At 38.4% G+C, this 26674-nt stretch overlaps 1 protein-coding gene and 1 long non-coding RNA gene across 8 annotated transcripts in view; one reads left to right on the top strand and one right to left on the bottom strand.

The window, feature by feature from the left end:
* Positions 1-12022: 12022 nt before the first annotated feature.
* Positions 12023-21437, bottom strand: LOC149710280 (uncharacterized). Of its 5 annotated transcripts, none has more exons than XR_016377717.1 (4): positions 19968-21437; positions 18944-19895; positions 18805-18857; positions 12023-12383 (listed from the first exon to the last, which is right to left on the bottom strand). It is a non-coding gene; the product is annotated as an uncharacterized LOC149710280 (long non-coding RNA). The 5 variants fall into 5 exon arrangements; XR_016377718.1 differs by lacking the exon at positions 12023-12383 and having other exon boundaries at positions 16678-18857; positions 19968-20503; positions 20560-21437; XR_016377716.1 differs by lacking the exon at positions 12023-12383 and having other exon boundaries at positions 16678-18857; positions 19968-20323; positions 20388-21437.
* The window catches only part of Gug (arginine-glutamic acid dipeptide repeats grunge), a 52119-nt gene continuing 38700 nt past the window's right edge, over positions 13256-26674 (top strand). For all 3 annotated transcript variants that reach the window (XM_089860584.1, XM_089860586.1, XM_089860585.1), the window contains exon 1: positions 13256-13615. The gene's annotated coding sequence lies outside the window, so the exon portion shown is untranslated. The remainder of the gene's footprint in view (positions 13616-26674) is intronic.

Here is a 26674-nt window from a genome sequence, read left to right on the forward strand (position 1 = left end):
TAGAACCAAATTGCACGGCTTTCAGTTAGCAAGAACCCTTCCAACTTTTGACCCAGCGGGGCTTCGAAAATCGGCACGGTCGCTCAGTCCATTGTTAGTCTCGATGCTCGGTTTTCAGTTCGCTAGAACCCTTTTCGCTGGAAGTCGGCCTTTAAAGTGAATGTGTAAACGCGTCTTTACAATCATTAGCAAACTAACGCGTCAACGAAGGGAAACTAAACTGCGCCTTTTGCGTGTCTGGCCGACCCCTCTCGCGTCCTATATTCTCTCTGTAACAATCAATTAAATGCATCGTGCATTGAAAACAAAACAAAAGGGCAATCGGCTTTTGAAGGGCTTATAAACTCGAGGCCATATATTTGAATTGGAACGAAGGGGATTAATCCTGGAATATCCGCTCTATTAAAGACACTCGCTCTAATGAGTTATTATCCATTGATGAATATTAACAGCCCCAATATAGTCCAACCGAGAGTGAGAGAGAGGGAGAGAGTAGATAGAGGGCGCTGCGCTGCGCGGAGGATAGCTTGAATTAGGCAAATATTGATTCCGGGAAACTAATGGACCACAAATTCGAAGTTTGCGCCCGAGGGGGAAGAGACGAACATATGAAACCCTCCCCGCCTGTCTCCCATTTGCTTCAAGGCGCCTGACAAGTGACAATAACGAGAACAGAAAGGCGGCGTTTAATTTTATACCTAGTCGGATGGCTGTGAAACTTTCTATTTTATTATTTAGCAGCTCTTTACCTGCCAGGAGTTCAAATAAACACGGACATCAGCCATGTCCCTAATCGTTTCGTGTCACAAACATTTCATTTTCTAACTTGATCTAATTCCTCAAAATCACAAGAAAGATGCGGTTGCTACAGGGGTTAAGATGACAACTTGACCCCATAGTATTCATAGTGTTAGGCTTCGGAGTCTGGTACTTAACGATGCAAATTAAAAATTTATTTCGGCTTAAAAGAATACAGAAAAATTGTCTGCTATTGCGGCTATAATGTGTCTAGCGTCAGGATAGTTCTAGTAATCAGAGCCGGAAATAAGCACAGGACACTGGACATTGTCCAATAAAATTTTAAAATGTCCCATAATTTTTTCAAAAACTAGGGGGGTCACTGGACAGTTTGACCAATAATTTTTCCCAAGTTTTGATAGCTTGACACTATTTTTGCACACTCCAGTGGACAATGTCCTATAAAGTTAAACCGGGGGTCACTGGACACATGTCCTACATGGATTAACTAACGCTAGCGTTAGTTAATCCATGTGTCCTATAAGAAATTTTTCTTATTTCCGGCCCTGCTAGTAATGAATTCCATCCGGAAAATTTTTATTTTTTAACTGTAGTTAACTAAAACCAGCTTTAAGTACATTACAGTAGTAGAAAACAACGATAACTGGATGCTTTATCGTAGCAGACGAATTTTGAAATGCCTTAAAACATTTTATTATTATTTTTTTCAATTGATACGAGCATAGCAGCCTCAACTCTCTCATCTCCGTTTAATAAATACGTTTAGTTTGGTAGAGAAAGGGAAGGCAATTTTCTGGGTGATTTTTCCCAAATTGGTATTTAGTTTATAATTTCTCCTCTAAGCGTGTCGTTCTATAACGATACTTGCTATATCATATATAGACAATTTAAAGGTTTAGGGACCGTCCATAAACTACGTCACGCAAAAAAAGCATTTTCTGACCCCCCAGATTACGCTTCGTCACGTTTTCTCAGACCCATTTCCAAAAAACCACGTCACGTTTCTATGATTTGTATTAATGTACAACTTAAATTTGATTAATTTGAAAAGAGGCCCCTTTTTCTTAGTGATAGGCGTTCCACTCAAAATGTTAGTTAAAGCGGCACACTTTAGGCCCATAGGTTTCGACATTGACACACGAAAACCTTAGGCTAGTCGAGCTTGGGAATTGGGATTCAGATTTCAAAAATATGCTAAAGAAACAAATCATTTCAATCGGAAGGAGGATCCTCGCTAATATTAGTGGCGAATGAACAGTGACATTAGAGAGTTTAAGCTGGCACTACGCGTTCTCTACATTAGCCATTCTTACGCGTACGTGTAGCTACCTAAGTTCTGCAATTTATTTTAAATGCGCTTTTTAAATTAGGCGTAAGTTGGAGATCATTGCTTAAATTTTCTACCATTTAAGCGATGATGGAATAATTTTTTTTTAAATTATTGTAGAGGTCGTTCCCACGGTGGACTTTGGAATGTTGTGTTCTTTCTTCTATAACAAAAGAGAGGCAATTAGCCTCTTACTGACTTCGTGAAAAAATTAATGTTTAATGTGACGTCACGCATCGAAGAACCCCTCCCTCCACTGTTGTCACGTACCGTCACCATAGATATGATGACCGTCACAAACTTACCAACACCCTCCCCCCATAAGAGTGTGTCGTAGTTTATGTCCGGTCCCTTAGAAACAGCTAACTGGAAACGACCAATTCAAATTTCCTGGATTTATTTCATTAGATTTTAGCAGGTATAGACCCTGGTTTTAGTATGTGATGAATCGGAGAATGAAATGAGGTTTACTTGGAAGGTGACGGAAGGGGTGTTGGCATTGTTGGGGTCAAGTCACCTCCGGCGAACAGCACCTGTAGGGTACGATCGCCGACATGTGTCGTATTCCTTCAAATTTTGTCACCCAGAAGTTTGGCTTGCAGGAGTGGCGAGTGCGCCACACTCCAGACTTCAATGGATGTTGTGGCGCAAGGTTCGTAAAAAAATTGACATGATTGTAGCAGATGACGCTTCGTAAACCGCTTATCACAGCGATGTAGTCTCTTATCTTATCAACGCTGAGTTTGAAATTAATCCTTTATCGATCGTAATGTTTGAAAACGTGCTCTTTTAGTCCCTTAAGCATATGACTTTGATTTTTTCAATTAAATATTTGATTTCTATACTAGTGCCTGTAAATTCCATACAACTTATCCTTGCATATCACCAAAACCATAAGTTCATAAGATATGTTCCATAAGTTTATCACTGGTTAGTGAGAGCTTGTCATTGTAAAAAATTGATTACGCAAATTCAAATTTTCCCCCAAAACGTCTACTTCCCATAAGATAAAGGATAGCGTTTTTCCTTGAGGTGAGCGCGTCTTACATTGACCCAGTCGCTCCCTCCCGGATTGATCCCAACCTCTCCGACGGAGCGACCAAAATGGAGCGCCTGATGACGTCACAAAACCGCTCTGAAAAAACTTTTGTCTTTCAATGGGAGCAACTACATTCGTCCTCCGAGCTAGAGCGATGACGAATCAACAAAATACGGAGCGATCTTGGAGCGCTCCCATGCTTGACCAGGCGATCCCAATGGAAAACGCTAGATTATTCTTTAGCCATTAGGCTAAGCCTTATTTTTTTAAAATTTTTACGTTCTACCTCCCATGGAATTAACATGGATAAAGAATGCGCGTGAGTAAATTTGTTTTCACGCTACAGGATAGGCAACTCCTTATCTCGGACGACCGTTTATTCTGTATATACTCTGTTCCAGCTTCGGTTGTCAGCACACGCAAAGCTAGGTCTCCATGTAACGTAGCTTTGTGCGTGCTGCCAAGAGACGAACGAAATACTTATTTTCAGGATAGTACAATATCAGTCAAATTGTTAAAATTCTTAGGAGTGTAAAAAATAGTCATGTTTTTAAAGGGTAGTAGAATAAGTAATAGTACTTTTCAAAGGAGCTGTAGAATAAGTAATAGTACTTTTCAAAGGAGCTGTAGAATAAGTAATAGTACTTTTCAAAGGAGCTGTAGAATAAGTAATAGTACTTTTCAAAGGAGCTGTAGAATAAGTAATAGTACTTTTCAAAGGAGCTGTAGAATAAGTAATGATACTTTTCAAAGGAGCTGTAGAATAAGTAATAGTACTTTTCAAAGGAGCTGTAGAATGAGTAATAGTCATGATTTCAGAGAGGAAGTAAAATAAGTAAAAGTCATGTTTTTAAAGGGGTAGTTGAATAATTCTGATATTTTAAAGGGGTAGTAGAATAAGCAGTCATTTTTAAAGGTTGGTAGAATAAGTAATAGGCATTTTTAGCCACATCGTATGATGGATATCTACGATGGGGCTCTTAGTTTGACCTGCCCTGTAGTAGTAGTAGTAGTAGTAGCAGTAATAGTAGTAGCAGTAGCAGTAGTAGTAGTAATAGTAATAGTAGTAATAGTAATAGTAGTAATAGTAGTAATAGTAGTAATAGTAATAGTAGTAATAGTAGTAATAGTAGTAATAGTAGTAATAGTAGTAGTAGCAGTAGTAGTAGTAATAGTAATAGTAGTAATAGTAGTAATAGTAGTAGTAGTTGTAGTAGCAGTAGTAGTGCCACAGAGCGTCGAAAGAAAATATTTTCCTTTTTAGTTAACGTTATAGTTCACAGGTGGAGTTTTAAACTTGATACAGGCCAGGAGATATAATAATATAACTTCGCGGCAGGAGAGGCAAAATATTTCTTTTTAATCGACCGACCAGAAAATTTTCCTTCTCTCCGGTTGGGAGCCATACTACGAAGAGAGACATTAGTTCTTTGGTATAGGCTAACATAAGTATATGAAGATGTTAACATCGGGGAAATGTTTCCCTCGCAGTTCTTCGGTATAGGCTAACATAAGTATATTATATAAATTTTAACCGACCGGGAAGAAGTTTTTCCAATTCATCTTGTTGTTCTAATTTATGTACGTTACGATCATACGATGTGGCTAATATTTTTGTCTTGACAAACTTGTTAAAGGTTAGTAGAATTAATAGTCATTTTTAAAAGGATAGTAGAATAAGTAATAGCAGAAGTATATAATACTTCTCTTCGAGAGAAGTGTACCACAAAGCGGGGTAAGTGTAACGTCACTCTTCCCAACATCGGAACATTTAGAGCAAGGTTACTAAAACGAATCACATACGCGATAAATACTTCCCTCATCATTACTCTATTAGCGTTTAAATATTTGGCAAGACGCGCTTGCGCGTTTTTGTCCCACGTCAAGACGATGTTTGTGGGATGATTGCTGGGGATTTAGTGCCAAACAATTATAGAATTCACCCTTAAGGTGCAATGCCCATTTGTAGTTTGATGAGCGGGAAAGCAAACTAAAAGGGCGAGCCTGGGAAGAATGACGTTACATAACTAAAGCATTAAGAGGATACAGAGTGTCATCCTTCTTCTATTATCCCCTTCTGGTAATAGTCATGTTTTTAAGGGGGTAGTAGAATAAGTAATAGTTTTTTAATGGGGTTGAAGAATAGCAAAAAGTCATGTTTTTAGAGGAGTAGTGTAATATGTAATAATCAAGTTTTTTTTTAAGTAATAGTCACTTTTTTGAAATGAATAATACTGATTTTTTTAAAGGGGTACTAGAATAATTAATAGTCATTTTCAAAGGGGTACTAGAATAAGTAATAATCATGGTTTTCCTGGTAAAAAGATATGTATTTTTAAACGAAAAGTTTCAAGTTAAGTTTGTAGAAATAAATATGAATGTATAGGGAGCTAACAACTGGCTGGGGGGAAGAGATAATCTGACGTCACGCAGCCCCTCTCTGGTTGGCATTTTTGCGTGTAGAATACTGTTTCAAACCGTTAGGGGGGATGAAACTCCAGTAAGAGATAGAAGGGTGTGACGTTTCAGGGTCAGAACTGTTAGCTCCCTATAGCCAATAAACTGTCGAGAGGAAGCTAATATTTCAGTTTGAATCAGTACTTGACTAACTTGTCTCACAGAGGGCTTGTTAACACTGCACTGAAGTTAAAGCTGAGAGAGGGGGGAACAATTTTCACTATCCCCTTTATTGAAAACGATTGACTTTGTGTAAAGTGGTTTATCAGTAAAGTATACACCATGACCAATACCTGTAATATGTGAACAATGGGGGGTTTCATCAGTTTAGGCCATCTTGTTATTTCTGGTGGCGGTCGCCGATTTAAGATGACGTTTATCCAAACGGTTTTCACGTCTTTCAAAGATCCAAACTTGGCTTGGGTTTAAGCGTAAGCAATTTCAACTGGGAGAAGAACGTAAAGATGTAAGGGTCTTCCCGCCATCCTTAGTACGCACCGCCGACTTTGTTACTAAACCTACGCTCGCCTTTGCGCGTACTAGTTTATAGATTTTCCGGGTCAAGGTTTAAGACCAGATACAGTCAAAGGCGTACGAAAAATTGCTCGAACGATGCTCCGAAAAGGTCCGTGTATGGCGTACCAGGGGGAACATCCCTGAGTCGGTCCGTTCGTGCTCGAGTGGCCGTCGCCTTTTCTTGACTCATTCGATCTCCCTCTATCCGTCCACCCACATGAACAGAATTGAACTGCAGGCGTCCAGAGGATGATTGCGATACATCCTGTTCTTCCCAACTACTTATTAACTGCGTTTCAACTTTGTCTGGTGGACGAATGGGGTCGTCGACGAGGCAAGAGATGGAAAGATATGTAGCCGTTGGGGGGCTGGGCAGTATGGCAGGCTGGGTTGCTGTTTCGGAAGCACTCTGGTGGCGAAAACTCCTGAAAAGAAATAGCGTACATACACTGTTGTACTCGTAACGAATAATACTCGAAACCACTGCCAAAGGCAGGTAGACCCTCGTATTTCTATTTTGAAAGGTTCACTTGACGTTGCATCTAAGTTGAAAGCTAATATATAGTAGAGGACACGGCCTGGGCTACGGACAGATGAATGTAATTACAAACTAAGTGTAAAATCGAAAGGTCGTGATTCGAAGTGTTGGTTGTTGAATGAAACTGGGCGTTCCTAAAATTCCAAAACCAGGGGCATGTCACTGTTGTAATTTAGCTCAGATTCGTAACAACTTCACTCGAAGAGGTTTCTAAAAATTAATTCTTTGTCTCAAATGTTCAAGTTATTTACCCCTCGACGAAACTTTTATAATTGCAATAAAAATATTTCCAAAACCTTTAGTGTCCCCTTTAGCCTTCGTAAATGGGAAATGAAAATGAAATTAGCACAAGAATAAAGATTACAGTTTTAACAGTTTATGCGATGAGGTCTCTCAAAATTTAAAATGATTACGGTGATTACCATAATTTCCATACGCTGTCCAAAATTACGAACTGATTCAACTAAGAAATTTGGAGATTTCTTTCGAATGATTTTGATTGTCTCTTGAGTACTGATGAGTATTCTTCATTATTTCGTGAGTATTGGCGACTATTCTTGATTGTTTCTTGAATTCTGGTGACTATTCTTGATTGTCTCTTGAATTCTGGTGACTATTTGCGATTGTCCCTTGAATTCTGAATACTATTCTTGATTGCCTCTTGAATACTGGTGATTAATAATCTCGATTCTTTCTTGAATACTGGTTACTATTCATGACTGTCCCTAGAATTCTGAATCATATTCTTGATTGTTTTTTTGAATAATGGTGATTAATAATCTTGATTCTGTCTTTAATACTGCATGGTGACTAACAATCTTGATTCTGCCTTGAATAACAGTGGCTAATAATCTTGATTCTGCCTTGAATAACAGTGGCTAATAATCTTGATTCTGCCTTGAATAACAGTGGCTAATAATCTTGATTCTCTCTTTAATAATGGTAACTATTTTTGATTCTCTCTTGAATAATAATAATAATAATAATCTAAGCTTGGTCTAGGAAGGGATGTCCACACTAAGTCAACTCGCGACTTATTTACAGGTGGGTCCCTTTATATTGCATAGAGGGGTGGTGGCTAGCCCATATGCCACAGCTAACCTACAGCGCCCTATACTAACTATTACCGTTAACCTCAGCAAGTTTTGATGGAAAGGAGAAACCGGGTTAGACCGCGGAGGAAAACTCCTTTTAACAAGTGGGGAGAGAACTTGCAAACTCTACGCAGAAGGATTTGTTCCCAGATTTTCACCCGGTGCCACAGTCCGGGATCGAACCCGGGATCCTCTTGCTGCGAGGCGAAAGCGCTAACCGCTACGCCACCCCACCTTATAATATAGTAACTATTTTTGATTCTCTCTTGAATAATAGTAACTATTTTTGATTCTCTCTTGAATAATAGTAACTATTCTTCATTCTCTCTTGAAAAATGGTAACTATTCTTAATTCTCTCTTGGATACTAGGGACCAACAATTTTAGTCCGGAAGAACAGTGCTTATACGATCAAAAACTTCCTATAGATGGCATACCTGTCCACCATCGCTTGGGCTCAGCTCCTCTGAAGTTAAATTATAGAAATTCACCACGAGCTTTGTGTACTTCGCGGGTTCAATATTTAAACAATACTTCCTGTTTCAAAAGAACTTTACTTAATTTTTTCCAATATGTGACCATGTTGAAAAATGGCGCTAGAAATGTTAAACATTTCCTTTAATAACTTTCGCTCGTTTAAACCGATTTTACTAAAATGTAGTATGCTAGTTCGCTTTGTCCTATAGAAGGATATGTGAACTTTGGGCTTCAATTCGCCGCCATACTTTAAAATGCTTGACTGAAAAGTAATAAAATAAATAAAATTCAGGTAAATTATAGTCATAGTTCACCCTTTGAAATCTTTATTCACAACAGCTATGTTGACCGCCTTTCACTTTAATCAGGGATAGATGTAATTTTAGAGGCAGGAATGGAGAACGGTTAGTATTTACTTCAGTCCAACTCATAGCCCAGTATAGAGCCCCTCTCTCCAACACACAACGAAAATTTTAAATTATCTTATTGGCTCACTTAAACTACGCTTTGATGACGTTGCTGACGGGGACGGCGAAAAACTCGTAATTCCTTTTTACCTTTGTCGCTATGACCCGCCTATTCATTCATACCCCCCCCCCCCCGTCGCGCCCAGAATACTCTGTTCTCCATTCCTGCTTCTAAAATTACATCTATCCCTGCTTTAATCAAAACATCACATTGACTTATACTACTCTAAAATAACATAAATTTTTAAAAAAGGAAAAACTATCGACGTTGTTTTCAGAAAAATATCCGGAAACGAGTCTGGAGAATAAATGCTGAGGATGAAGTAAGCAGAATGGTATATGAAAGGCTAAAGGGGCCTGACAACCCCAGCTTGGCTTTCACGAAAAAGAGGACGAAAGGGAATTTTATTATACAGTTATTTGTGAAATCCACTCACGCACAAACTAATTACTGTATCTTAAAACCTCTTTGAAAGTGAATTTTATATTATAGATATTTGTGAAGTCACTCACTGGACTGACTGATCACTGTATCTAAAAATCTCCTTGACCTTCACCAGTGAATTTTATGATATAGAGAACTCGCAAAAACCACTCACTGTATCTTAAAATTCCCTTGATCCCCGATAGTGAATTTTATAATATAGATACTAACTGTTCACAATAATTCCAAAACCTTTGACATACGATGCTGAAACTATGTAGGGAATTTGATCATGGATTTATAAAAAACTATCGTTTCTGGATATGGTACTTCTACCTTTGGTAAGGCAATGCCTCTAGGTCGCGATTTCGGGTGGAAGCTGTGTGGCAAGATGCACTTTCGTTTTTTATAAACCCATGATTTGATCTTAACTGTTAACATAGAACACTCGCTACTCGCTCACGGACGCTGCGCTGCAGCTTGCGTCGTGTTGTGCGTGATCGAGTGGGCTATGGTGTTAGATGATCACTCAGATCTTTTCTGAAAATGCGGCTACATAGGTTACAAACACTTCATGGCGATATAACTGCCGTTAAAATATTGACTATACCAGGGGTAAATAACGAAAGGAGTTAGAGACGCTAGCTTCCGTAGTGTAGAATACAGTGGGACCTTGAAACGTCATAGAATTTGTAACTAACGTAGTGCCATCTTTGAAACTGTATTGTAAATAAGACCTGAACCTTAAAAGTTTTGCCTTAAAATCTCGCGCCGCAAGGTATTCTGGGTAAAGTAAAATGGCGGGTGTCGATGTTGTGAAGTCGTCTCATAAATCAACCCAATATAATTATTATATTCAATCGCGAGTAAACAGCGATTTAAAGAAGAAAGATAAGTCAACAATTTGCAATTTGAAGCCGGGGAAATCCTCAAAATGTGATCAAACTTGTTTTGCCGTATGTGCGCGGTTACAGAGTCGGCCCAGTGAGCCAAGGCTTAGTGGGAACTGTGGGATCAGGATCATCGACTGTATCTGTGACTAAAGAAATTAAAACAACTAAAACTGTATTGAAGGATGCAAAAACGACATTTAATTCCATTTCATTATCGAATAAGGAATTTACCAACTTTAAAGTTGCATGTTTCTAATTCAAATGCGTCTTAATGAATAAACTTTACTCTAAGCCTAATTGCCACGCTATTGGTTGGAAAATATCATACTTATTTTGAATTATAGGCGGCGCGACCGAGGCGTTTTCTCTTTTATGTGTCTGCGTTTGAAAGTCCCACTGTATTCCACAATACGGAATCTAGCGTCTCTAACTCCTTTCGTTATTTACCCCTGACTATACTATTTTTCATCTTTCTTTATGCAGTTTAAAGTACAAGAGCTATTTAATGTTCGCACATATCAATATTATATAATGGCTTTATACGATATGTTCCATAAATTTGTCACTGCATGGTTACTGAGAGCGTGTAATGAAGTGACGTAGGTGAAACGTCATAGGTTTTCATAAAACGACGCCTGGTGAGGCGCAGGCAAAGGCTTATCACAGACTAAATAGGAATATGGAAGTCCTGCAAAATTGAGTGTAGTCAATTCTCGCTTATCGTTCTCGAACTAGCTCTCAATAAGTCTCTAGCATTACGAATTATAGGTAGTGTCGTACTTATGGAACATATCTTATAGACTTATGATAAAGCCTATAACCATTTACAATATTTAGTTCAACTATCAGTAGCAAATCACAGTGAACTTGCTATAGCGTTATAATATAGTTTCTTCAGAACCGACGTTAAGTGGGTCGCCGTCCGTATTTCTTTATAAAGAACAATACTTAATCGACTCTAAGAGCTTAAACAATTCCGAAGGAAGGTTTTCTTATTCAAGGGTGATTGAGAGGTAAACGAAGATTAGTGCAAACGTTCCGGGTTTGTAGTCTTGTATAAACGTTAATACGCGTAACCCATACCATACCATTCAGCCCCGATTCAATCGCTGATTTTCAAACCTAAGCTGGCTGGGTGGGTGGTAAGAGTACGGCCCTCCTTCTTAGACTCACGTGACAGCACTCGTGTCCAAATACTATCTCCTTATGAAAACTAACCTTGTTGATCGACAGCGTTACCAAAGACGCTTAAATAGACCGGTTATAAAAGAGATTAGGGACAAGTTAGGAGTGTATTACGAAAAAGCTAGAGGGAATGGAACGACAGCCGGTAGAGAGCGCTTTCTCCACAATCTCTAGGATAGAAAGACCAAATGGAAAGACTTCGATTTTAAACAAGTACAGCGTCAATTCCGCTTTCAAGCAGGCAGCCGCGGCAGCGAGCTGAGTTTAAATTATTTATGTTTGGTAGACGAAATCTGAATTGATTAAACGAAAGAGACACCGATTTCGTAACGTCAAATTGTTGATTACATTTTAAGATAGAGGTACGCGTTCTGATGTGGAACTAATTTAATACATAGTTAAACTGAGCATGCGTTGATTTTATTCGCTTTAGGATGTTAAATAATCTCAAAAACGTTCACGTAGTTTTATAAACTTTCGACGAAACTCACTTATACGTTTTAGTTTATTTTTAACCGATTGTAAAACTTCATGGGCACTCCAGGGAGTCAGCTGCAGGCAGATGATATCTATTGAGCCTAAATTAGGCCTAATAAATCAGAAAGAAATTTATACAATTTCCACATCTCGTATATGGCCAAGTTTCGGCCAACCAAAAACAGAACACTATAACAATTGGGACAAAAGTTTGGTTGACTGAAACTTTCGAGGGGCTAATCACTCTCACATTCCTTGTACAACGATTACGGATTGCGCTTGATCATTTTAGCCCTGACAAGGTTAAATCCGTGTAATTAATTTAGAATGATTAAAGATACATCGATTGCGCTGAGTGAATGGCCCCTCGGAAACTTTGGCCAATGAGACCGGCGTTTGAATTTTGCAGGAAAATTCTGAAAATACAGCAAAAACTCAGAACAACAACTTTTTTAAAATCTGTTAAAATCAAGACCAATGATTAATTGGGTTTAATTAACGTTTTACAAAACATTTCAATATACTAAAGCTAATAAATCAACTTGTTTGAGCCCTTTACGATAGCTTCAAGATTAGATTAAACAGAAGAAATCAATTCATAGCATGTACTGGAAGGATATATTTCTCACAGTCAACTGAAACGTGGGCTTAGGCTTGAAGATGATGGTTAATTTCTATGGGCAGCTAGCGACCATCGTAATAAAATCGTCCTACGAACTTCGGATACCTTTCTATGTGCATTTTATGTAAAAATACAATAAAATACATAAAATTAATCTTTACCTTTAAATCTCACCCTTGATTACGTCTGCGATACACCTTTTCGATCATTTTCGCTGACGCAAAAACGATGAAGCCAAAAAGTACAGAAGGGTTGCTGTGACGTCATCCACGCTACTTGATCATAGAGGAAAAACGGTACTAAATATGGCTGCATACCGTCTAAAGTATACCCATGACGTTTTTCCTACGCGATGACGTCACAACTGATATATCTCATCTCTATTATATCTCTAATTTCGATTCAAGGTGAGTTCTATAAGGTTCCATATCCAATTGCGCAGTGTAGCGTAGTGATTATCTTAATCAACAGCAGGAAACTCTTCAAGGCTTTATAGATTTAAAGACTCAATTTCATACATGTAAAATAATATTTCACGGTACACCCCTCTATTCTACATTTTTCCATAGGCATGGAGTAATTCTCTTAAAGTTTCTGAATTACAGCGCCGCTTTGTATCCAAGCTAACCATATAAAATAAGCATTAATGTTTAACTACCCATTTAGAGTCGAGTGTTTTCGCTGTGCCCCTACATAACTAAAAAATTCTGCTCTAACATTGTTTTCTCTATTTTATTTGAAAGCAAAACCGAATTCGAATTTTGCCTTTTGTAATATTCAGCACGTCTGTTTTTCTGCTTTTCCAAAAGTAATAGATAGCGAGTTAGTAGCGCTACGAAAGGCGCAAAGGGCATCTTTCTCTCACATTCTGCGTTCTCTAGTTGTTTTGACTCGTTCCTCCTAGAAGTTTGTCAGTATGGCCGCTGAGCGGCGCTTCGGAAGCCCGCAGATCGCGAGCTTCCATACCTATTCCCCCAAGCCAGAGGCCAGTTACCGGTAGTTGGCGCGGTGCTCCGGTCCGCTCGCTTTTAGCGCTAAAAATCTACGGTCGCAAGTTGCGTGATTCGCGACAATACTATTCCGGATTTTGGCGGACGTCTTCCCCCGAGTACCCTCTCTCTCTCTATTTCCTCGACCAAGGCTTAACAAAGTCCCGTACCCGGAGCAATAGTGACGTCACACTCGGGCCGCATTGTGGATTATAATTGGCCCTGAGGCAAGAGCTACATACAACGAGTTTCATTTTGTGTCGGAGTGCTTCGCGAGTGAAATAATCGCTTAGAAAAAGGATTAACCAATTTTGGAATATTGCTGTTGGATTTCGATAAAAGAAAGAAATTTGTAAGTACCCAAAAAAAATATTAAAGCACCGAATTAAATCGTGTATAAGGAAAGCATTGCCCTAGCCCCTTGGGTGGTCTAACGCCGAGGGGTCAATCACTTCGAACGTAAAATGATGCACCCTTTATGGTAATTAAAAGCGGGTTATACCTACTACATTGCATCAATTATGGCTGTTTTTTAAATTAGATAAGATAGGATTGGTCTGATTATATATGATTCGAACACACGCGAAGTGATTTGTCCCTCTATGGCAACACTGAAAGGTTTACAGAAGTTACGGACAAAGGTCTTTATGCCTGAGCTCAGACGACTGATAGCTCTTTTTCCCGAGGGGTGCATCACTCATTGTTGCTCAGAGCGCGTTAAAAACATCAGTCTTAAGTTTGATCTTAACTTAAACTTTAAGCGAGTGTGATTAAGATCGCCAATTCTAAAGCGAGTGTGATTAAGATCGCCAATTCTAAAAGAAGTTTTTAACTCGCGAAACTCGAGTCCAAATTCGAAATAGGGAGTCTTTAGCCCTTCATCTCTTTACTATTGTGTCATCCAAGTGACTGCTGTAGCAAAGATGCTTATTATTTTGCCTCACCCCCCCCCCCCCGTTTAGCCTTGGCTAACTGAAGGCCAAGCTCCATATAAAGAGGGTTTGTTTCGCGTGTCGATGGGACCCCGGAAACGAACACGCTCTTCTCATCGGATTCTTAAGTTTACGGGGACTCGTTTATAAATATTGATCCGAGTGTTAGCTATCCCTCCCAACTCCCTCTTCTCCACCAGGGGGCCAACAGAAATGTACCTAACCTCCAGTGACGGCGCTAGGATTTATTTTTCGAGGTAGGATATAAGTTTGAAGGTCCCTAACCAATAGAAATGGGACCCATATACTTGTAGTTCAAAATGACGTGTTCATTTGTTTACCCATTTTTCGGGAAACACAAGCATTAATAAATTATTATTTAGATAAACCATGGATAAAGAATGCACGTGACGAAATTTGTTTTCACTCTACAGGATAGGCAACTCCCTATCTTGGACGACAGCTTATACTCTGTTACTGCATCGGTTGTCAGCACGCGTCAAGTTAGGTCTCTATGTAACGTAGCTTTGTACGTGCTGTCAAGAGACCAAAAACTTCAGGATCTTCAGGATTTAAAATATCCTCGAGTTTTTTTAGCTCTAGGCCTTAGTTTTAAATACGTGTGGTAGACTGTAAGCCATTTCACACGTATTTGAAACTAAGGCCTAGAGGTCCGTGCACTCGAGCTACGAAACTCGCGGATATTGTAGATCCTGAAGTTTTTAGTCTTTGTCAGCACGCAGAAAGCTAAGTTGTATCAAAGAGAATATATTCTCTTTGGTTGCATAGAGACCTAGGTTTGCACGTGCTGACAACCGATGTTGTAACAGAGTATACACAGAATAAGCTGTCGTTCGAGATAGGGAGTTGCCTATCCTATAGCGTGAAAACAAATTTCCTCGCGCGCATTCTTTATCCATGGATAAACAGAGAAAATAACAGCATCCTGCATAGGATATTTGTGTGTGGATTTTTTTTGTTGTTTATGGAGATTAAAGGCTGACTCAAGTCTTTGTTGCCCCATTGTTACGCCTATATGACTTTAACCTATTTAGGGTACTAAAACGTCTTTAAATGCGGTACTAGAAACTAGGGCGCATAAATGTAATATGAAAAATTGAACCAAATGTGGGAAGACATCTTTCATTGATAATAAGTAAAACGATTGGTTCCGTTCCGTAACGTCACAGTTTTTTAGTTTTCATCAAATATTTACCGATGCTAACTTGCTTGGCACCCTAAATTCAACCTTCTATATCTTTTACACAAAGATTATCTAGGCCTAATTACGAATTACTATTATTATTATTATTATTATTATTATTATTATTATTATTATCTTGATTCAAAATTATCAATTATTTCGTAAAAATTGTAAAATAGATCTGGCGGGCGTTGTTATATTTGATTCGGTGGTTCCATTACGGGTAGTACTAATTATTAAGCTGTCTGTCAGGTTTTTGTTGGGAAAAAGGGGGGGGGGTAGCGAAAAGGTACTCTATATTAAGATGAATTCATTATTCAATTCTTAAAACATGGATAAAGAATGCGCGTGAGGAAATTTCAAATTTGTTTTCACGCTATCGGATAGGCAACTCCCTATCTCGAACGACAGATTATTCTGTATATACTCTGTTACAACATCGGGTGTGAAATTGTCTACAGCCTACTACACGTATTTGAAACTAAAGCCTAGAGGTCTGTGTACTCGAGCTAAAAAAACTCGCGGATATTTTAAATCCTGAAGATCCTGAAGTCTTTCGTCTCTTGACACCACGTACAAAGCTACGTTACATAGAGACCTAGGTTTACGCGTGCTGACAACCGATGTTTTAACAGAGTATATACAGAATAAGCTGTCGTCCGAGATAGGGAGTTGCCTATCCTGTAGAGTGAAAACAAATTTCCTCACACGCATTCTTTATCCATGCTTAAAATTTGCAAATTCACACTTAATGGACAGATTTCCTCTGTAAATTCAGATTTTGTTGAGATTTAAGATTTTGGTCGTTAAAGGGAGGGTGAAGTGAAAAAAATGTGTTTTATCGATTCTTCTACTAATTATAAGACCATTCTGCATAAAGAAACCTTAAAGGAAATACAGTCTCCGAATGATTTTAAAATTCAAATTAGTTTCAGATTTTATGACATATTTTAAATAAGTACCTCTGACCAATTGCGTAACGCCCTGCCTTTTTGTTAACATAATTCTCGTGGCACGCTCCATGTCGAGTGAAATTTATCGCGAGATTTGATAAACATTGCTCGCGATGTGACTATCGTGTAGCGAGACATTGAGAGTGCCACGAGAATTTTGTTAACAAGAAGGCAATGCGTTACGCGATTGGTCAGAGGTCCTTATTTGAAATTATCCTTAAAATCTGAACCTAATTTGAATTTTAAAATCATTCGGAAACGGTATTTCCTGAATGTTTCACTATGCAGAATGGCCTTATAATAAGTAGAAGAATCGATAAAAAAAAATCAATTTATTTTCCTCTTCACCCTCCCTTTAAGGATGACTCGACGAATTTAAAATCAGGTGTACATACACCATCTAGAAAGAGAGAGCAACCCCTCGCGCTGAACATTTTTTATCGTCTTAGAAAATTAACTCTAAACCACAATGCATAGATAATATCAAGAAGCGATATCTAGTTTACTAGGGAGCAGGTATAAATTCGCCACATTTCCAGCTTTATCTCCAGTCCAAAGCCCCAACGGAGGGCCGGAGTTATTCCCCGCCTCTAAATTACAACCAGCATCTCGTTGGTTCTTGAAAACTTACGTCAGCGGGGCGACGCGAATGACGAAAAGTACGTATTTTCCGACTGAGGAGAGGCGAAATAGCCCGGCCTCCTCCTTTTACGTCCCCCCTGGAATTTTGAAAGGGGACTGGGACTATGGCGCGCGAATACTTAGGCATCTTATACCTTCTACCTAGTAAACTAGATATCGCTTCTTGATAATATCTTGATAAAAAACTAGTGAAAATCAAGGGATGTTGTGGTATTACTGAAATACACGTATATTTTCTAATTTATTTAATGAAAGTGGGATTACATTCATAGATTCAATCTGGTGCTAATAATTCTTTCACTTATACGTGGAAGGGGGGGGGTCTGTAAACCGTATCTATTTCATCATTTTCATGTTGTAATTCAATTACTTTTACTACCTTCTTATTAATTGACGAAGTTAAATATTTCTCAAGAGCTCCTTCTTTGAAAAGGTCCTTCGATTTTTCTCTTCCCCCCTCCCCGAAATAAATTGTCTGTACAATTATTTCTGCCTCTCATTTAAAAGTGCTTATATGCCGTAATTTTTAAATTCTTCAGCAATCGCTCCAGTCACTCATTGATAATGAATGATTGATTAGTTAGAATCATGTATCTGTGGTATTGTAAGTTTATAAGATATGTTCCATAAGTCTGACACTAACTATGCTTAGTAATGCTAGAGACTTTTTGAGAGCTAGTTCGAGAACGATAAGCAAGAATTGACTACACTCTCTTTTGCAGTCCATCTTCCCATTTAGTCTGTCCTAAGCCTTTGCTAACGCCTCTGCTGCACCTATGGCAATTAAGCATGCACGATTCGCAAGACACTTATTTTTTCTGCCCTCCATAATTGTCGATTCTAGTGATGCGGTCAAGGTGACCTATATCCCAATGTTACCGTTGCGAGCTTAATTCCAGTCTAAGAGAAGCAAACACCACAGAGGCGGGGGAGATAACCTTATTGGGTTATTTCACTCGCGCCAAGATGTACCGCTAGAGGCAGTGCGAGTCGGCTAGCCTCCCAACTATGAATCTGTTTTGTTTTTCAATTTTCGTAATGAAATTTTCAACAAATGTTTTATCATAGCAAAATAGCGCTTTGAATTTGCAAAGTGACGTCATTTTACGTGAATTCGTGCATGCGAAAGTGTGTGAGAAAAGGCTTATCTAGACGCGAAATAAATTGTCACTTTTGAGAACGGAAAATGATAGTATGAGCGGGCCTTGATAGGATAGAGGAGGCAGTATTATAAACTTTTGTTATTGTTGTTCTATTTGTGTATGTGTGTTGTTCTATTTGTGTATGTGTGTTGTTATGTTGTGTTTGTTCTTTTGTTGACTTGATCTATTTTTTCAAATTATTAAAGATAGTTAATCAAGGACGTCCTCGACAGCACTTGTGAACAAAAATAATATGTTGTTTATACAGCATAAGTTCATAAGATATGTACCATAAGTTTGTCGCTGCTTACTCATAGCTTGTCATGAAGTGACGTAGCTGAAACGTACTCAGAATCTAGTAAAGCGACGCCTGGTGAGGCGCTGCCAATGGCTTAGTATGTCAGATTAAATAGGAAGATGGAAATCCTGTAAAATTAACCGAGTGTAGTCAATTTTCACTTGTCGTTCTCGAACTAGCTCTCAGAAAGTCTCTATAGCATTACGACATACTTATAGAACATATCTTATAAACTTATGATACCGAAGTACAGTGGTTTCCACGGACAATTTTGAGTCGAAAATGTTTTATGACTTTTTGCCCTTAGGACTACCCCAAACAAAATAGATTAAATAGCATTGGAGTTACACGTAAAATTAGCATTTCTTACGTTACTTTTAAGGGGTCATGACATCCGTAAAACACTCCAGTCATTATCACAACCTGTAAACGGTAAACAAGACAACAAAATGTCATGGATCATTTTCGACCCCAAATCACTCTTAGAACCTATTGTACTTCGAACTTACACTATTTATAATAGCTCTAAAACTTCTAGGCCTTTATGCAAAATTTTGTAGACAAATTTTAAAATTGCAAGTAGGCTGTGGCCTATCGCAACCAAATCCTTTCGTCGCCACTAATCTTTAACAGTTTATTCCAATACTTTACCCTTTCTATTAGCTAGTCTAAACGTTTCGAAATTTCTAGTTAAAATTTATTCTTTCTCAATTCTTTAAGCAGCTTTTTCAAGGATTTCTTTAAAGTAGAAACGCAACATTTTTATCGTTTATAAATGTACAGTAGACTGCTAAATCATTGCGTGCCATGGGATTTACATACGCATTTTACATTTGACTTGAATTTGCTCTCAGAAGTGAACAATATACTTCGTCCGTGGGCTGTCGTGGAGATCGAGATTTGAACTCTTGACTTCCCCAAAAGTTTCAATTGCAGAAACAAAGGGAATACAAGATAATTCTCAAGCGTCTTGTTGTTTTTTAACAAAACAAAATAAAATTTAAAATAGTTCCAACAAAGTAAACCTTAAAAGATCCAAGGCCTAAATTTAGGTTCAAAATTAAAATGAAGGCATAATTTCATTAGGAGTGATCTCATTCAATCTGTAGTAAAAACAGGGCTCATATAAACCTGGAAAACCAGGAAAACCTGGAAAAATCAGGGAAATAAAGAGTTTACAAAAACCTCAGGGAAAATTCAGGGAAATCAGGGAAATTTTGCGTCAAACAGGGGCCGAGTAATTAAGCAAAATGTTCATAAACATACCCTCCATAGGATTAACATTGCACTAAATTTTGGAGGCTAATAACTCTGGTTATATTAGAGAAATGGGGATGTCCTTCGATTATGAAACAGTCCTATTTACCCCTCCTTCGTTAACATTTGCTCCATAGGATACCCCATATACGGGAAAAACCTGGACATCTCAGGGAAATTTGTTTTCCAAAAGTTGTATGAACCCTGAAAAAGAAAGGTTGACTTTTAATACCGAGAAGGGTGCAAAAGGACACACTGTTCAAGAAGGGGACGTACAAGTTTTTTCTTAGGTGGTAGTGGATAATCTCCAGGAGCGGACTAATAATATAGAGAAAGGCCAGAGGGGTGTAGTTTAATATGGCTTTTCCCCTTTCCACCAAAATGGCGGCAGACTTTATAGAGTCGAAGGCTTGTAGGGGAGTGCGCCTGATTGGCTAAGAGGCGGCATGACGCTTATTGGGGGATATTTCCATCCCTTTGTCCACTCCTTATAGTCTGCTATCACGAACTTTCTTGTGACGTGACACCCTCCCCTCTCTTACCTCACTCAGGCCGTACAATTTAGGCTACCAATATTGACGTCACGTCTCCGTAGCTCCTCCCTTCTCAGTACCACTCTATAGTCTAGATTACTTAACCCATATGCGAAATATAATTAGTTGAACGTAAAGGTCACCATTCATTGCTATATCTTACGTGACCACTCTCACGTGAAAAATAGTGTTTTTGTTAAGATGCGTGTGGTAGCCTTTAAGCTTGTAAAGAGCGTACTATTCTAGACTGGTAACATAGAAGTTACTCGTAAGGCCACGCTAAAAAAAAATCCAATCTGCGGCCCTAAGTGTAAAGTTTCAGAAGTTTCAATTACCGATTTTATTAATATCTAGTATACGTGTTCCGCTATATCCTAAAAATTAGCTTTATAGCTTTTGCGTTTTAACATCCCGCTTCATTTTAAAATTACGGTCCCAAAAGAATCAAAAATATCCGACGGGCTGACGGGCTGCTAGTTTTACACAAACTTAATAAGAAATTACACATAAGAGTAATTCGATTATGCAATACTAGCTGTTACCCGCGGCGTCGCTCGCGTGTAATAAGAACTTCCATCTAAAATGATATAAATAATGTGTAGATTTTACTGATGACTAATATTTTTGTAGCACCCTAGGAGCGAAGGCACTCGGCACAGTCCGTCAGCCCGTCGGGATATTTTTTATTACTTTTCACGCGGACATTATTCCATAAAGAAGGGTTTTTAAGTTTTTGGCCGCCATTTTAAAAGATGGCAACAAATCGAACCAAAAAGACCTTTCAGCCCGTCTATAGGTTAAAGGAAACCATTGTACTAAATATTTGTGAAATCGGTTGAAACGCGCGGACTTCATTGCATAGAGAATATTTTCTTACATTTCTGGGCGCCATTTTAAAAGATGGCGAAAAATCTAACCCGAAAGACCATTCAGCCCGTCTTAAGGTTAAATCAAACCAGTGTACTAAATATTTGTGAAATCGGTTGAAACGCGCGTACTTAATTGCATAGAGAATATTTTTTACATTTCTGGGCTCCATTTTTTAAGATGGCGGCGGATTGGAAAAATCTTTCTTAGTACGCGCCTACTACTTATGAGTAACGTTCCTGCAAATTTTCAGCCTTCTAGGGCAAGCGGTTTGGGCTGGGCGTTGATTATCAGTCAGTCTGTCAGTCAGTCAGTCAGTCAGTCAGTCAGGACTTTGATTTATATAGATATAATAATAATAATAGATATAGTGGGTGTAAAGAGTCTAGAGAAGAGAATCAAGATGTAGAAAGGCAACTCCGTATCGATTTCGGAACGCCCTTCGTTCTGATCTACCACCAGTCGAGGCTTCGCGGACTTCAAGCTCCATCTATAAAAACCCGTTTTCATTATATTCTAACCTCGAGAAACGGTTTTGATATCTGTAAAATTGTCTCTACCTACTTCTCGTTCGAATTTCAGGCTATTAAGTTAACGACGTACCCACATGGAAAATGCTTTATTGTCATGGCCAATTTACATGTACCATCCAAGAAGGAAGTCCTGGATTTGGAATTCTTTATAGGGGAAAAGCGGTAACGATCCCTGCGATCCGTGGGGACTGTTAACCAAATATTTTCTGGCACGTTTCCAAAAATCTCCATCATTCGTTCGTACGCGCCGTATCGTCAGAAACACGGGACTGTTTTGATTTGAACCAAAAGGAAAGTCTAAGATATACCAGAGAGAATTATGAAAGAGAGTGGAAACTTGCGGGAAAAACACGTGGCCAGAAGTAGTAATGTGGCCACAGATTGAGTACGTGTGCTCCGCTCTCTCTACCCCTCGTTTGAAGGCGTTAAATTTGTCATGTGACTTGAAATTAAGCTGTTCAGTTAATGCTTGTTTGAGCATGGAGGAAATAGATGGTGCTGCTCACTGGTTTGAGCTGCATCCGAGGGGTCCGACATTTACACGAAATCCCGTACGCTTCTCGCAAAATCGTGAAATCTTTCACACAAAATCGTGAAATATTTCACTCAAAATCACGAAATATTTTTAAGAAATCACGAAATTACGAAATCAAAGAGGAAATTCTGAAATCTTTGGCGAAATAGTGAAATCTTTGGCGAAATAGTGAAATCAAGAAGAAATCACGAAATCAAAGAAATCACGAAATGTTTGGTCTTTGGTGAAATCGCGAAATCACGAAATCAAAGAAGAAATCTTTTTCAAAATCATGAAATCAAAGAAGAAATCTTTGGCGAAATCCCGAAAGCAAAGATGAAATCTTTGGCGAAATCCCGAAAGCAAAGAAGAAATCTTTGGCGAAATCCCGAAATCAAAGAAGAAATCTTTTGAAAAATCGCGAAATCATAGAAGAAATATTTGGCGAAATCCCGAAATAAAAGAAGAAATATTTGGCGAAATCCCGAAATAAAAGAAGAAAACTTTGGTGAAATCCCGAAATTAAAGAAGAAATCTTTAGGAAAATCGCGAAATCAATGAAAAAAATCCCGAAATCTTTGGCGAAATCGAAGAAGAAATACCGAAATTAAAGAAGAAATCTTTGGCGAAATCCCGCAATTAAAGAAGAAATCTTCGGGAAAATCGCGAAATCAAAGACGAAATCCCAAAATTAAAGAAGAAATCGAAGAAGAAATACCGAAATCTTTGGCAAAATCGTGAAAACACGAAATCTTCGCGAAATCACGAAATCCCGTACGCTTTTTAGTTATATCGAACCCCTCGGCTGCATCGTATTTTGCATTGTTTCCTCTCCTTTCTTAATATTCTATGGATATTCTAAATAGAGTAACTAAAGCGTACGCCGATAACGATAACGAGTTCTAAGCAATATAGCCTACGTCATAAAGGGGGTGATTATTTTGGGGAATGTACTCTACCAGCTATAGGGAAATAATACTTCATGCCTTAAAACGTCATGCCCTTCTATCTCCAATTTCAGTGGCATTCTCCCCCCTTCCCAATAGGGGAGAAAACAGCGTTTCAGGCGTAACTACTCCACCCACCCCGAGAGCTAGGGTGCTTAATTATGTCAGACTTCACTTTAGACTTGGATTATCTTCTCAACTTTATTTAACAGCATGGTTCTTCAAATTGGTTCTAACATACCATGATGAGAATAGACTATTTTTAGGCTGCTTATATAAACAAGATTAACACAAAATTTCGATATATTTATAGTCTGCTACCACGAACTTTCTCGTGACGTCACACCCGCCAATCTCTTACCTCTGTTTGGCGACCATATTGGAAGTCGTCAGCTCAGGCCATACAATTTAGACTACCAATGTTGACGTCACGTTCCCGCTTCCCGTAGCTCCTCCCTTCTCAGTAGTACTCTATAGACCTTTTCGGTGTAAAGAAGGGGTTAGGCAACATTGCTACATTACCTTCTCTGCATGCGCAGTCTCATGATACAAAAAGGTTACAACGCAGGCGCCGAAAAGCAAGGTGGAAGGCAAAGTTTTAACCCAGTCTATTTCCCTCTTAGTTACATCGAAATGGTCTATTATTCGCCATTAGTTAAATTGAAATTAATTTAAATGACAATTTTAGCATAATCTCTTATTTCAATATAAATAACCTTGTTTTCCGTTTAATTATATTTATAATATAAAATGAATTTAAAGAAAACTTCATTTTGTATAAATTGAATCAAAACTAACATCATTACACCCACTAAGACGTCAACAACGCGCCCTCCTTCCCCGCTATTTCAAGCGGTATAACCACTAATTTTAGGTCATGACAGATGTCGTTGTACAAGTAGCATTTCCCCCATAAAGTCTTTAGGGGTTGGCCTAGTAGGGCCCGTTCTATAAGTTGTAATCGTAAAGGGATAGTAGAACCATAGCATTATAAAATCGTTTTGCAACCATTTTATCTCAAATGGTTGAGTTATTTGGTTTAGAATATACAGTGTGTTCCAAAAAGGGTACAAAAGTACAGTGGGTTCCATTTGAGTCGATTGTACGACATTTTGCCCAAGTACTACCGTTTTCAACTTATGATTGGAGTGTTTTACTGAAGACCCCTTAAATTTAAGTGAGAAACTGAAAGACATTAGATAATTTTTGAAGGGGCCATGACTAAAACACTACAATCATAACTTGTAAATGGTATCTTATATGGGAAAATATATGCAGCTTGCTCAAAATCTCTCACCGTACTTCGGTCATACCACAATTTTTTGTACACCCTGTATAGCTTACAAGATTGATCTACTTTAATTCATTTAAAGGGAGGGTGAAGAAGAAAATCAAGTGATTTTTATCGATTCTTCTACTAATTATAAGACCAGTCTGCATAGTGAAACATTCACGTTCCATGTCGAATGAAATTTATCACGAGATTTGATAAAATTTGCGCGCGATGTGACTGAAAATTGTGGCGCGAGACACGGAACGTGACACGAGAATTTTGTTAAGAGGAAGGCAGGGCGTTACGCGATTGGTCGGAGGTCCTTGTTTAAATTATCCTTAAAATCTGAACATATTTTGAATTTTAAAATCATTCGGAAGTATTTCCTGCATGTTTCACCCCGTGGTTTCACTATGCAGACTGGTCTTATAATTTGTAGAAGAATCGATAAAAAAATCAATTGATTTTCTACTTCACCCTCCCTTTAAGTTTTTTAGAAATTAAATTCGGTTAAACGACATTTTAATTTTGATTTTTGGTCAATTCACGAACTGCGACGTCATATGCTGTCTCGTTAACGAGTCACGAGCCTAGTTTTGGCGAAAAGACTTGTTTTTATTCTCAACTCAGACTCATTGGTAAGCCTCGGCCTAATCTAAAACCCACGGTCCGTGTCCGTCCAGCCAGCACCTTGCCCCATTTCTATTTCCGAGATCGGATTCCATCGTTTGCCCTCAAACTGCGACATACTACCCCTTAAAACCCTACTTCCGGTAAATTCGGGCCTTTATTAAAATTCCAATTTCGTTTCTAATTACAAGGTATCTCCTGAACTTAATGGCATGCGATTTTTAAATGATTTATGAATAATGATTTGATATTTCTTTTTAAACCCCAAGGGTATTTAGTACTTGATTTATTATAGCACTAAAGACTGTGAAACTAATTACATTTAGGAGTGACGTAGAAGTGGTATCAAAAACGGATTTATGCACTAAGAACGTCGGATCATAGCTTTAGCCTCTGGTACCAGCGTGGGAAATAAGGCGGTGGCACAGGGCAAATGACCAGTTTAAAAATTGTCTGGGCCAGTTTAAAAATTAAACCCGAGGGGGGTCAGTGGTCCACGGGACCACTAAGAAAATTCAAGGGTAACCAGAGTCCAGGCATTAACTCAACTATTCTAATTATCCACTTCTTTAGTTTAGCAGACGACCTGCCCTGGTCAGTGGTCATGGACCAGTTTATTTATTCCAGGCCAGGAGGGGTTGCTGGCCCAATTTCCAGTTTTAAAATAATCCTTATTTCCCACCCTGTCTGGTACCATCCTCGCATATTTTATTGAGAAACTTCTTCTGCTTATATTTTGACTCCACCCACAAATTTTGTGTATAGCGACTTTTAGTGGTCGAAAATGTCATTCTTATCTCTATTTTCGTGGTTAAATATTTTTTTCCGAAATTGCGCCAGTGGTAAAAAAATTAAAGTGGAAAACAATGCCATATAACTCCCGATTTAGTGGAATTAAGTTTTTAAGTTAAGAATATAAATAATTGATGTTTCTTTAAATATTTTCCAGTTTTTCTTTCTTTGTACTAAAATTATTATTGTAGTAAATTTATAAATTATTATAATTATTTACTTTACTTATGCAGTATCTACATTTAAAGCCCAAAATATAAGAGGATAAGGCCGATAGATGGCGAGCACGAGTTTTGAAATTATAAGCCACTCCCACCAAAACATACAAAGAAGTCAAGGATGGGTAGGGAATTTGCTACTTTCAACGTTCTTCTTACATAAATCCGTTTTTGGTGGTATAATACTCGATAGTATAGTGCGAGTGATTTTCCCCTCGGTGCAGTACGATGAAGACGCGTCCTTCTTTTATTTCAACGGGGAAAAGACTTTATTTTAGAGTGTCTCTTAACAAACAATGGGTTATCTTTAACGATGAAACTATTTTATACTTGAATGCATTCAGAATGTCGAGTTAAAGGGATACAGAACTGTGCGGGAAAATACGTCTTTTATCGACTAATTTGGTTGAAAATCGATTTTCTTTGACAGTGAAACCATGGATAAAGAATGCGCGTGAGCAAATTTGTTTTACGCTATAGGATAGGCAACTCCCTATCTCGTACGACAGCTTATTCTGTATATACTCTGTTACAACATCGGGTGTCAGCACGCGCAAAGCTAGGTCTCAATGTAACCCAGGTTTGTGCGTGATGACAAAATTCAGGATTTTCAGGATTTAAAATTTCCTACAGCCTACATCACGTATTTGAAACTAAAGCCTAGAGGTCCGTGCAC

Source organism: Phalangium opilio, unplaced genomic scaffold (assembly GCF_054372755.1).
Source record: "Phalangium opilio isolate 3A_F unplaced genomic scaffold, DU_Popi_V2 ptg000011l_1, whole genome shotgun sequence".
Taxonomy (NCBI): domain Eukaryota; kingdom Metazoa; phylum Arthropoda; class Arachnida; order Opiliones; family Phalangiidae; genus Phalangium; species Phalangium opilio.